This window comes from Euprymna scolopes, chromosome 33 (assembly GCF_053919585.1).
Source record: "Euprymna scolopes isolate OS-2025 chromosome 33, ASM5391958v1, whole genome shotgun sequence".
NCBI lineage: Eukaryota > Metazoa > Mollusca > Cephalopoda > Sepiida > Sepiolidae > Euprymna > Euprymna scolopes.
In genome coordinates, this window is record NC_136514.1 from 1,785,077 (window position 1) to 1,797,344 (window position 12,268).

The window sequence follows — 12,268 nt, forward strand, 5'->3', positions numbered from 1 at the left end:
AATTATATATACATTATTTTTGCACTCACCTAATATATATATATATATATATATATATATATATATATATATATATACAGACCATAATCACGTTGACACACCGGTTCTCGCCAAATCACCGAAGTTAAGCAACGTTGAACCTTGCTAGTATCAGATAGGTGAACATTTGGGAATTCTATGCGCTGTATGTGGTCTCCGCTCATATCGGCATTGTTGATTGTGGTATTTTTTCTTCTTTCTTCTCGCCCCCTGAGCGAAGTTTTCTGCCCTTTGTTTACATTTTAGTCCCGCATTTTGCTAATTCCTACCCTCTGATGAGAAGGACAGTATTTCTTCAACACTCCGCGGAATAAGGACTATCCACTTATCTATTGTTTTCTTTTTCAGATTAAATATGTTTTTAACTCATTTCAAAGTGTTTTTTTTGGCTAGTATTATAAGCTCTATTTCCTATTTGGTTTTATCGAGCTTTTACATCTGGCTGAGATAAATTTATAAATATTAAATCTTTAATATTTATAATATACTTTAATTTTACCATCTTGGATCATTTTGGTAAATTTAATTGTAATTTATATATATATATATATATAATGATTAGTTTTTTTGGAAAAAGAATTCCAGCAGAGTGCTCAATTAAAAGGAAAATCCAAATTTTAAGAGCGTACTTATATTTTGTGTACAGAAAGTTGTTGTTGTCTCAACTAACAACTTTCTGTACACAATATATATATATATATATATATATATATATATATATATATATATATATATATATATATATATATATATATATATATATATAATTATTTTCCACAGCCGAACCAACGTCGAAGCCCACAAGAGCCAAGAAAGCCAACAAACCAGAAGTCCAAGACTCGAGTTTGTTGGTTTTCTTTCCCCTTGTGGGCTGCGACGTCGGTTCGGCTACGGAAAATAATTATATTCTCTCACACCTTTTTAATATATATATATATATATATATATATATATATATATATATATATATATATATATATGTATATATAAAATAAATACATATATATATATATATACATTTAATTACCATCTTTTTATATGATATCTATTATTTATAAGTAATGCTTCCCATACGGTGTTAAATTCAATACTAGGCCTACTTAGTAGTCGATCGTCACCCGGCATATGCACCGCTTCTTTGAGTTGTCTTAATCTTTATCGTTCTTCTCTGTGCATATTTTTTTACTTCGTACCATTTATGTGATCTGTCATACCTGACTTTTAAATATCTCCACGTATGACGGCTTTGCTTACTGTTTACACGTGTTTCATTGTAGTGATAGGTGATATGATCCATTGTGCAACCCAACAACTCATCAGAGGCATATAAATATTTATTAAAAATTGCAAAAACAGACGAAACACAAGGGATAAAGTAAACTGGGAAAACTTGAAAAACAAAGGAATCTCCAAAAATATATAATTTGATCAAATAAAAGGTTGCGGTGTGGCGACTATCTTTTGATATATATATATATATATATATATATATATATATATATATATATATATATATATATATATATATGGGCTCCTTTAGAGCTAAAACAAGGATAAAAACAGTTTTAACAACCTTAGTTTTGGAGTTTAAGGAAAAGGGTACACCTTTTACAATCAAATTGATAAAAATTAAACAGAAACCATCATATACCCCGGAATTAAATCAATGCTCAGTTTGTAATGTGGAGAAATACCACATCCTACGGTCAATTCATGGCCCAGAATTAAGATCTTTAAAAATGAGGAGCGAATCTCCGAAAAATTGTATACACAGAAGGAAAGCACTCATTATAAACTGGGACAATAAAAAAGACAAAAACTAAATTTAAAAAAAAAAATGTTTTTAGTTTAAATTTTAAATTCTATTTTTAATTTTTTAGTTTTGTAATTTTGGATGTATATTATTTTTATTTTTTAAAAATCATACTTCATAAAATGTATTTTACAATTTATTTCAATATAAAACCATTAGAAAAAAAGTAATGCAATAGTACCGCGGTTAATATAGTAGAACAATCTAGACTAGGCTAGAGAAGTATTCCCTCCCCAAAACATTGAAACGTTTGAAAATTAATTTGATATTGAGATAAATTTAACGTTTTAAATTTAGCAGTTCAATTTTAAAATTAATTTTGGAGTTAATACCAAAATTATTTTAAAAAATTAATTGAAATTAGACTTTCAATTTAATAAAAAACCCCAATCTGATAAATAAGGGAGGTTATTACACAAAACGAGAGTTAAACGTGAACTTGTAATGTATATATATATATATATATATATATATATATATATATATATATATATATATATATATATATATATATGTTTCCACTTCCGGTTACAAAAGAGATGAATATTGGCTTACGAGAGCTTGATATGGGTATCTAAAACGGTCCCCAATTATCAGGTTTGAAACCGACGGTATCGATGACTTATCTCATGTAAACTGTCTGTAAACAAAACATAAATAATACGCTCTTATTTTTGGATTTTTCCTTATAATAGAGCACTCTGCTGGGATCGTTCCCCCAAATATAAGTGTGTGTATATATATATATATATATATATATATATATATATATATATATATATATATATATATATATATATATAACTACTTCATTTATTCACATAAATTTAATATACGAAAGTATAGATTTATGCGTAAACTTTAAGTATTTACTTCAAAAGTGCTCAATACGTAGGTAGAGCTAGTTAGTAATTTATAAAATATATATGGCGATTAAGCTACACTGAATATTCTGCGTTTCATCCAACTATAGGATTCGTCAGGCTTATGCGTGAATTCTGTGGTTGCTTCTTGTTTTTATATATGTTGAGGATTTCTAGTTTGCCAATCAGCTTTCTAGTATCCACCGCGCCCCTTCCTATCAGCCAATGGGCATGCATTCTATCAAACAAAGGATCTGTTTTAGAACTAGGTTAGTGGTTTTAGGTAGACGTTCTCCTTTTTATTTTTTATTTTTTTTATACATATAAATATACCTATGTGTACACAATAATGCACATATATACATATATACATATATATATATATATATATATATATATATATATATATATATACATATATGCGTGTGATCGTTTATGTATATTCATGTTTATTTAGTTTATTTATTTGTTTGTTTTCTATTGTTATTGTTAGTTTTAAAGCTATTTTGTATCGCTATCCTAGAGTAAGTTTTATTTTGTGAACACAGTTGTTTGCTATTTCCCGCCTACAGTTTAATAGATTTTGAGGTTCTTTAAAGTACAGGATAGAAAATTTTTCATGGAGGCATAATTTACATGGGTCGTCTAAATGTCTGCATGTGGTAGCTTGTCTTATTATTTTCCATTCGACTACCGGCGAATGTCCGCTTTCTTTGAGTTCCCAGTATTTATTCGCTAGTGTTGTTTTTATACGGTGTTTTTTTTATTTTTGAATGTGCTTTTGTGGTCATAGTATCGGGTTTTGAAATCTAAGGAAGTCATGCCTATGTAATATTTTTTGTTATTCGGGTTTTCTTTTGCAAATATTGTTGCTTGATAGACTACGTTTTTTGTTAGACATTTGTTTTGGACTGGGCAAAGTGTGCGGTGTCTACAATTGCATTTATCTTGTTCGTTATTAGTATTTTTATTTATTGTATGGTTGTACTTGTCCGGGGTTGGTTTGTTATTATTATTATTATTATTATTATTATTATTATTATTATTATTATTATTATTTCTGCTAGTGTTGTTTTTGTTTCTGTCCTGGTGTCTACTTTTTTATTGTTTATTTTGTTGTTGTTTACATTGTTTTCATTTAGTATTTTGTCATTATGTGCCTTAATTATCATCTCTAAATTTTCGCAACAACTGTAAGATAACTTCAAGGTATTTTTATTGAAGATTTTGTGTAAGGGGTTGGTTGCGGGAAAGTGTTTTTCAATAAGATCTAGAAATTTCTTGCCAAGTTTTGTTTTTAACATGAGATTGTATGGGGCCGTATACCAAATTATAGTTCTTTTTCTTCTATTTTTAATTTTATTATAGTTGTTGGTGTTTTGTTGTTTATATTTGATATCGATATTTTTGTATCCACTATTTTTTAGGGCTGTTTCGTAAATATTGGATGACCTGTTAAATGCATTTTCATCGCTTGAGTTATTACTGAGTCTACTTACGATCGAGTTAGGAATATGTTTTATAATTGATGGTGGGTGGTTGGACTTAGGGTTTACATAAATTGGAGTATCGTTATCTTTTAAGTATGGTTCATATGTGTTTTTATCTAAATTTAACGTGACGGCAGGAAGTTTGTTATTTTTATGTTAGCTGATACGTCCGCTTTTAGGCCTAATTTTTTCATTTCTTTGTGTATGATTTTCTTAAAGTTTTCTCCCTTGACTTTGTTGGAGTTTTTTTTATTATAGCTAGTCCGTCATCTCTATATAGGCCGATATCCGTAGTATCGAATATATATATAAAATAATTAAAGAAAACCTACATTTTGTCTATTCTGTAGATGATCCTTTCAAACTTCCGAATAACGGTCTTCACTTCTGGCAGGAACTGGCTGATGTAATTGCCATAATTATCGTAATCCGATTACCTTCTGATCCTTCTGGATGCATCGTCAGAAATAGATTAATCTAACTGATTTTGAACAATTTATATAATTTTTTTTTTAAATAACGTGTATATTTTTTCATTGGTCATTTATTTTTATAACAATGATGTTACTTCTATTAGTAAAAGAAATATATATATATATATATATATATATATATATATATATATAAAATTTATTTATACAAACATTGATGGCTACATATGTGCATACATGTTTCTGTAATCACCCGCGACGATAATTCTTGGCCTGAAGACGTAATCCCCCAACGCGGGTGCCTACAGAAACATGTATGCACATATGTAGCCATCAATGTTTGTATAAATAAATTTAATATACCTGCTCTGTTCACTCATTGAGCACTCTTTGGAAGACACATGTTGTTTCATTGGATGAACTTCTAGGAAACTTTAAAAATTTAATTGTAATTTATATATATATATATATATATATATATATATATATATATATATATATATATATATATATATATATATATACATTGTTGCAAACGAGTTAGATTAATCTATCCCTGACGATGAATTCAGAAGGATTGGAAAGTACCCGAACAAATATGGCGATTACATCAGCCAGTTCCTGCCAGAAGTTAACACTGTTATTGGGAAGTTGGAAAGGGTCGAAAACTGAATTAATAGACAAAATATCCATTTTATTTAATGAAATTTGCTTAAGAGAAAAATGCTGCTGCGCGCGCGCACACACACACACACACACACACACACACACACACACACACACACACATATATATATATATATATATATATATATACTACCAAGCCACTTGGCATTGCCCGGTCGTAAAATACGCTTAAATTTGATATTTTAATTCGTATTTACTATTATATTATATTGGACCCAATATATAGTGATTTAAAAAGTAAAAAAAAAGAAAACAAAGACTCGAGAATCAAAGCCAAAACGTTTTACGATTTACTTTTTCCCTTGACGTTAATGCCTTAGCTATGAACAGGTGTTTGCTACAAGACTAAAAATTAAAACATGAAAGAATAGCTATTACGTTACGCATGCATATTCGTAATGCCGTCGTTCGACCTTTATCTGGCAAATTCCATTTTTTTAACATTCACAATTTTGCACTGACTTCCACATGGGTTTCGAATACCCTATATATAAAGTTTCATGTCTGTAGACGAAAAACTCTAAGAGTAGTTTGCTAGGCAATTTTAAAAAATAAATATATATATGCATGCATAAATATATATAGAAACAGGTTTCTGTTTACTATAAACATTCTACGCAAATATTACGCAAGTATAAATTATGTAGAATATCTGCATGAATATAATTACACGTAATAGTTAACTAATGCTGATCATCCTATAAGAAAACCGAAAAAAACTAATAGGGAATTAATTAATATGAATGTTTAAAACGATATGCAAATTAGCTAGGTCCTTTTTTTAATTACATTTTCACCCCAAACAAGGCACATTGCCATTTCGGTGTAGGGTGCTACTATCAGGGACATAGGAATCAGGGGTACTGTGTAAGGAGTTGGGCAGCAAGATGTCGGTTCATGTTGCACTTGCACTTCTGCATGTCAGTACAGTTGGGGAAGCAGGGACCCGGAAGGGAATTTCAAAGTCTAGCTGTCCTGGGGAAGAATCTACTGGAGTAGAAGGCTCTCTTACATCTAGGGATTTCTACTGTGAAGGGGTGGGATTTAGCTGTTTGTCGGGTTTGTCGGGGGTATTTACATCGAGGGGGCACAAGTGCATGCAGTTCGTCAGAGCATTCACCGTTAAAGTACTTGTAGAAAAGGCAGAGGAATACAACATTTCGTCGATGGGACAGGGGCTAAAGTTTAGATGACAGTTCAGGACTTATCAGATTGGCGACTCTCTTTTGAACTTTGTCTAGGAGCGAGAGACTAGTAGCAGATGCACCAGCCCAAATATGACAACAATATTCCATACATGGGCAAATGGTGGCCTTATAGAGGTACAGGATACTTTCGGGCGTTAGTATCTTTCTAGCACGGTAGAGAGAGCCTACCTTCTTCGCAGCGGTCCTGGCGATACTCTCAATGTAATTGTTCCAACTCATGTTTCCTGATAGCGTTAGGCCATGGAGTTTAAAGGATGTACTTTCAGATAAAGAGTCATTGGCCATTGCTATTGGTGGTAAAGAAGGTTTCTTGTAGTTATTGAAGGAACCGAGTTTAGTCTTGGCAGCATTGAATGTGACCAACCATTTATGTCCCCATTCCACTACAGATCGGAGGCCATCCTCTAGTCTTTTGCTTATGAAGGCAATTTCACGACAGTTTCATGTATTTTCTTCTTAAATAAATAGAGAAAAGCATTTTTAATATGAATATCAATACACACACAATATATATATATATATATATATATATATATATATGTATTCTTTGCAAAGGAGTCACTACTTATCAAGGCCCGGAGGCCATTCGAGAATAAGAGTTAATGTGTGTACAGTAGTCGATGGGACAATATCATAGTAATCGCTAGTACTGGAAATTTGGTAAATTGGATTACTTAAGAGGAACGGCTCATCAAGAACTTGTTTATGTTAGACTTGAAGATGACGATATTGTAGTCATCTGGAAAGCAGGGAAACATACAAGAGTTTCACGTGCAGTTCTAAGAGAGAAACTTTGTTCAAGGAATCTACGTTTACGTTTAGGCACAAATGAAGAGTGGTGGAAATTATTGATGGTGGTTTCAGCTAGACGAGTGCTTCTCGTGAGAGTTTGGCAAGGGGAACCATACATTGAAGCTCAGTCGATTACTTGCCAGGAAAATAACGATAAATCAGATACAGGCTCGCAACGTCTCTTCTGTGTAGCTTAATCGCCATATATATTTTATAACTTACTACCTAGCTCTACCTACGTATTGAGCATTTTGAAGTAAATGCTTCAAAGTAGTTTACGCATAAATTTATACTTTCGTATGTTAATTTATGTGATTAAATGAAGTAGTTATATATATATATATATATATATATATATATATATATATATTTGTATGTGTGTGTGTACGTGTTTAAATAAGATTAATCTTTTACATAACTTTTGATACTCGTCCTCATGAGGGTACGTATTGTTCAAGAAGTGTTGGATCAGTATCTATAATTAATCTCTGTCTAAAATGTTTCTTTTTGATATGTGGCTTCACGTGGGAGTATCATCCTTTCGTTTTTCTTTTTCATCTTCCCTTTTCGGTTTCTATTTTTTACAAACAACTATCGTCAAACTTGTTTTTGCTTACCCCCCCACTGTCTCGTTGTTTTCTTTCTTTCTCTCTCTCTCTCTCTCTTTTCACTTTTATATATCTAACTATTCACTAGTACATTAACTTTTCTTCCTTGTTTTTCAAGCCTCTCTTTTCTATTTCTCTCCCTTTCTTTGTCTTGTTTCTTTCTCTGGCTTTTCATCTCTCTCTCTCTCTCTCTCTCTCTCTCTCTGATTCTCTTGTTCTCTCTCTTTGTCTTTCTTTGTCCTTTTATCTCATCTTTCTCCTCATCCCTCTCTCGCTCTCTCTTTCCCGTTCTTTCTCTTTCGCTCTCTTTCGATCTTTTTTTTCACGTTCTATTTATTTATCTTCTCTCTTTTCTTTCTTCCCTTTATTCTCTTCCCCTTTCTATTTCGCACCCCAAAGCCATAAATCTGAGGTTAATTCCTAAATGTGTGCTTTAATGGAAGCCCTTTTTGTTTTATGGGCGTTTTGCCGCCTCGAAGATCAACCGTGGACCCCGTGTAATTTTTGCTCGGCGTTTTTATCATCGTTACAGCGCAGGTTCCGATCACATGACATGACATGTGATCAATCACCCGTGGCGGGAAACGATATCGCTATGCACACGCATCTCCCAAGCCAAACAACATAACAAAATTACATTGCCTATGTAGTTTAAATGTGGACGAATCACGTGCGCATATCCTGTGTTTAACCAATGGGATTGATGACGCAACAGGCTTGATCAAATTCAACAACACAGCAGGTTATAAGAAGAAATAAAAATAGCAAATACACACACACACACACGGACATATATATATATATATATATATATATATATATATATATATATATATATAGCTTAGTGAGTTAGAAGAAGAGAGTAAGTTCAATTCTATAAGGGGAGACTTATCGGGATAATGTAAAGCTCAACAAAACATAAAGTACCTACACTTAAGATTATGATAGAGACCCTATACAGCTTTTTGCATTACACTCTATATAATACGCCCCTCCTTTAACTTAGAATTCGATATAACTCCTCCTAACATAATCTATAATTTTATCGATTTATTTCGTTCCTGATGATTCCCACGCTAGACGTCGCATCCCCATTATGTTACCTAGCATCTTCTCTACTCTTCTGATGAGAAGCATTAGGCTTCGAAATGCCTTGGTATAAAAAGTCCCCTCAATCTCTTAACTGAATGTTTGTATTCTCTTATTGAATAAATGAACCATTCTATATTTACCGATATACAGTTTTCCATTCTTATTGTTTTCATATATATATATATATTTATTTTATTTTAAGTAATATTTTTATTTTTAAAACAGTAATCTACGTACATGCATATTTCAAGGTATCGACCTCTCTTCAGCGTAGTTTGGCTGTATTTAGGAATCGAACTCCGGACCATGTGTATCACAGTCCAGTGTGTTAACCGTTACACCATGAACTCCTAGACGATTTCACTATTTATTTTTATCGTTTATAAACTTAGATTTTTGTTGATTTTTTTTAACGATAAATATCGCTAAATAGCAGCTTCGTATCGAAGCTTGTTTTACTCAGAAAATCGCCCTTATTTTTTTTGGACATATGTAATATTTTTATTCAACTTTTTTAATAAAAATAATAGTGAAGCCGCTATTTAACCGTATACATCATAAAAAATATCAAGAAGAAATCCCGCTTGTCGGAAATGACGTCAGGAATAATCTATCGTCAGAATTTGTATGTGTGCCACCCGAACAACCCATGACAAGCTTTTTTTTTCGTAAAAGCGTTTAATATTTCTTTCATTTAGGATCGATCATTAGTAAATCGGTGACTTTTTTTTTCCGAACTGACCTCTGTTATTTGGTGTTGATTTGGGAAGGTCAGGATCGAATGTCTCGAGAATTGAATCGATCGGTTCCTCCAACAACACTGGTGTGTCGCTGGTGTCGTCCGAGCGACGTTTTCTTAATTGGTTCTGGTGGCGTTTATGGGCATGTCATGATCCTTGCACGATATATACCATGTTCTCGATTCTCTTGCACCCACATCCCTAACCCACATCCCAGAACGTAGTATTATTCTTGTGAATCTTGAAGAAAACTCTCTCTCTCCCGGGATTCACAAATGATCACTTGTGGTCTTGTCTGATTTGGTAAGAGTTTTTCAAAAACGGATCTCACATAGTTTCCACCGGTGAGACCACTGTTAGAGTATCAGGACCAAGTATATTTCTGTACACATGTAAGAACTGTTAGAGGGCTTCATCCGTCGGTATACCTTGAGTGTTCTTCAGTGCTCTTTTTAGTGTATATACAAATCGTTCCGCCTGCCCATTCAATCTCCGGTTATATTGCGGATTGGTGATGTGTTTTATTTGAAATGTACCGCAAAAGCTTTTGAACACTGTAGATGTGAATTGAGTTCCATTATCGCTCACGATGCAGTCTACTATACCAAAACGTGCAAACAGTTTATGTAAAAAAGATTATTGTGGTGCTTACTTTCGATAGTAATCTGGTCTTTTCTAGCCGATTTAGTACCTTATCAATTTTCTCGGCCATCGCAAACGAGACGTTTTGCTTCTTGAAGGCGGTTGAAGTGTATTCTTTCAGCTCAAATCTTGCTATAACCTTGGTATATCTTCTAGACCCGTGAGAAAATTCTGTCAATTTTTCCTTTAACTTTAATAAATGAGTTTTCTATCTTATGACAGCATTTGTCATCGTTAGCCACATCGGTTAGTTAAATCGTTCCATCCAATCTATTCCTCAGATGTCCTGTGTACAAATACTACTTGTTTTTTCCTCCGGGAGGACTCCTTTGGTCTGTGACTAGTCCTTCGCACGTATGACACGCCTAACTCCTCGATGTTTCTTGAGTCGTTCTTTATGCTGACTATAAGTTGGAAATCTTCCGCCAGCTTTTGGAGTATGAACCCTTGTTCGCTTTCGAGTTTTGAGAGAACTCATCGTCTTATCTCTGCGTTTTTGCTGAGACGAGACTAACCCAGACTCTTTGCAAAAATCAAGCATTTGAAATTATCCGCTGAAAGTCCAGCCAGACAAAAGTCGTCACAACACTGCTTGTTAACGTTGAACATGAAGGTGACATAATCTTCATCATTGCATTTCATCAGGTTGTAGCACTTCCATCTCTTGTAAAAAGTGTCGTATTAGGGCTGAAAAGTTCAGATAAGAGTTTGACCATCTAGGAAATTTTCAGTTCGTTCATCTTCCTGGATAGTATGTAGTCAACGAACTTATCTGTTCAGTAGTCTCCAGTTTATATAAAAATCGGCATAACTTTTTGGCATTGATCCACTCTTGGCAACAAACAGTGAATAAGTATTCGTATCTCCCATAAAAGGCGCCAAACCTCTTATCCTGCTCCGGTACTAGATGAACGTTTCAATGGAATTCCATATCGTGTTTTGGGGAAAAGCCATTCCATTATCACTCTGTTCAAAAATTTAAAAAACATTTCCCCTTGTTCCTTTCTGTTGACGTAACAATTTCTCCTCCGACATTTGTTGTCCCTATTTATCTTCTTGTTCCGGCAGTTGCTTTTATCGTTTTCTTCCTTGTGAAACTACAGGAAAAGTTGTTACTGAAACTACTGTTGAAATTGCAACTGGAGTTGTCTATTTTATTCCTTTAAAATTTTCTCCGTTTTTAGCTGCTGGTCGACCTAAACCTTGAGCAACTGTGTGATATTTGCCTTGAACTCATCCATGTCGAATATCTTCTCCAAGCGAATGACAAAATTTTTTCTTTTTTCTTTCTTTCTCGTTTTTGAACACTGAAAGGAAAAACAAAAACAAAAATGTAGGGAAACAAAAATGTCCTTTCGCTCTTAAGTGATAAAAAAGAAAGTTAAAGTCTTCAAACACACAAAAGTGTGTGAAGACTTTAACTTTCTTCTTTATCACTTAAATTTTCAGGTATAAACACTGAAAGCCAAAATACAAATGTGAAGAAACTTTCTCTCCCAAAATTTTATTGTGAAACAATATGGTCCATTGGCTTCTAGTCAAAAAAGGGAAACTGAGAATATTTGCTTAAGTGATAGTAGTCGGCTAGCCCGTAAAAAGAAAGAAAAAAAAAGTTTCGTTTCTTTTCCTTGTTATACAAAACGAAACATTCTCTTTCAACGACAGTCAGAAAAATATTAGAAGGCGGAGAAAAAAAAATCTAGAACAAATAAAATGTATTTCAAATTCCTACTTATTTTTATTTTTTACAATAGTAGAAAATAATTTGCACAACTTGTCCGCACGGGGGAAATTTTCCCTTTGCAATGAATTACTGACAACGCAAACGCATCGACGAAATTAGGTCAACACTTTAAAAGTAGA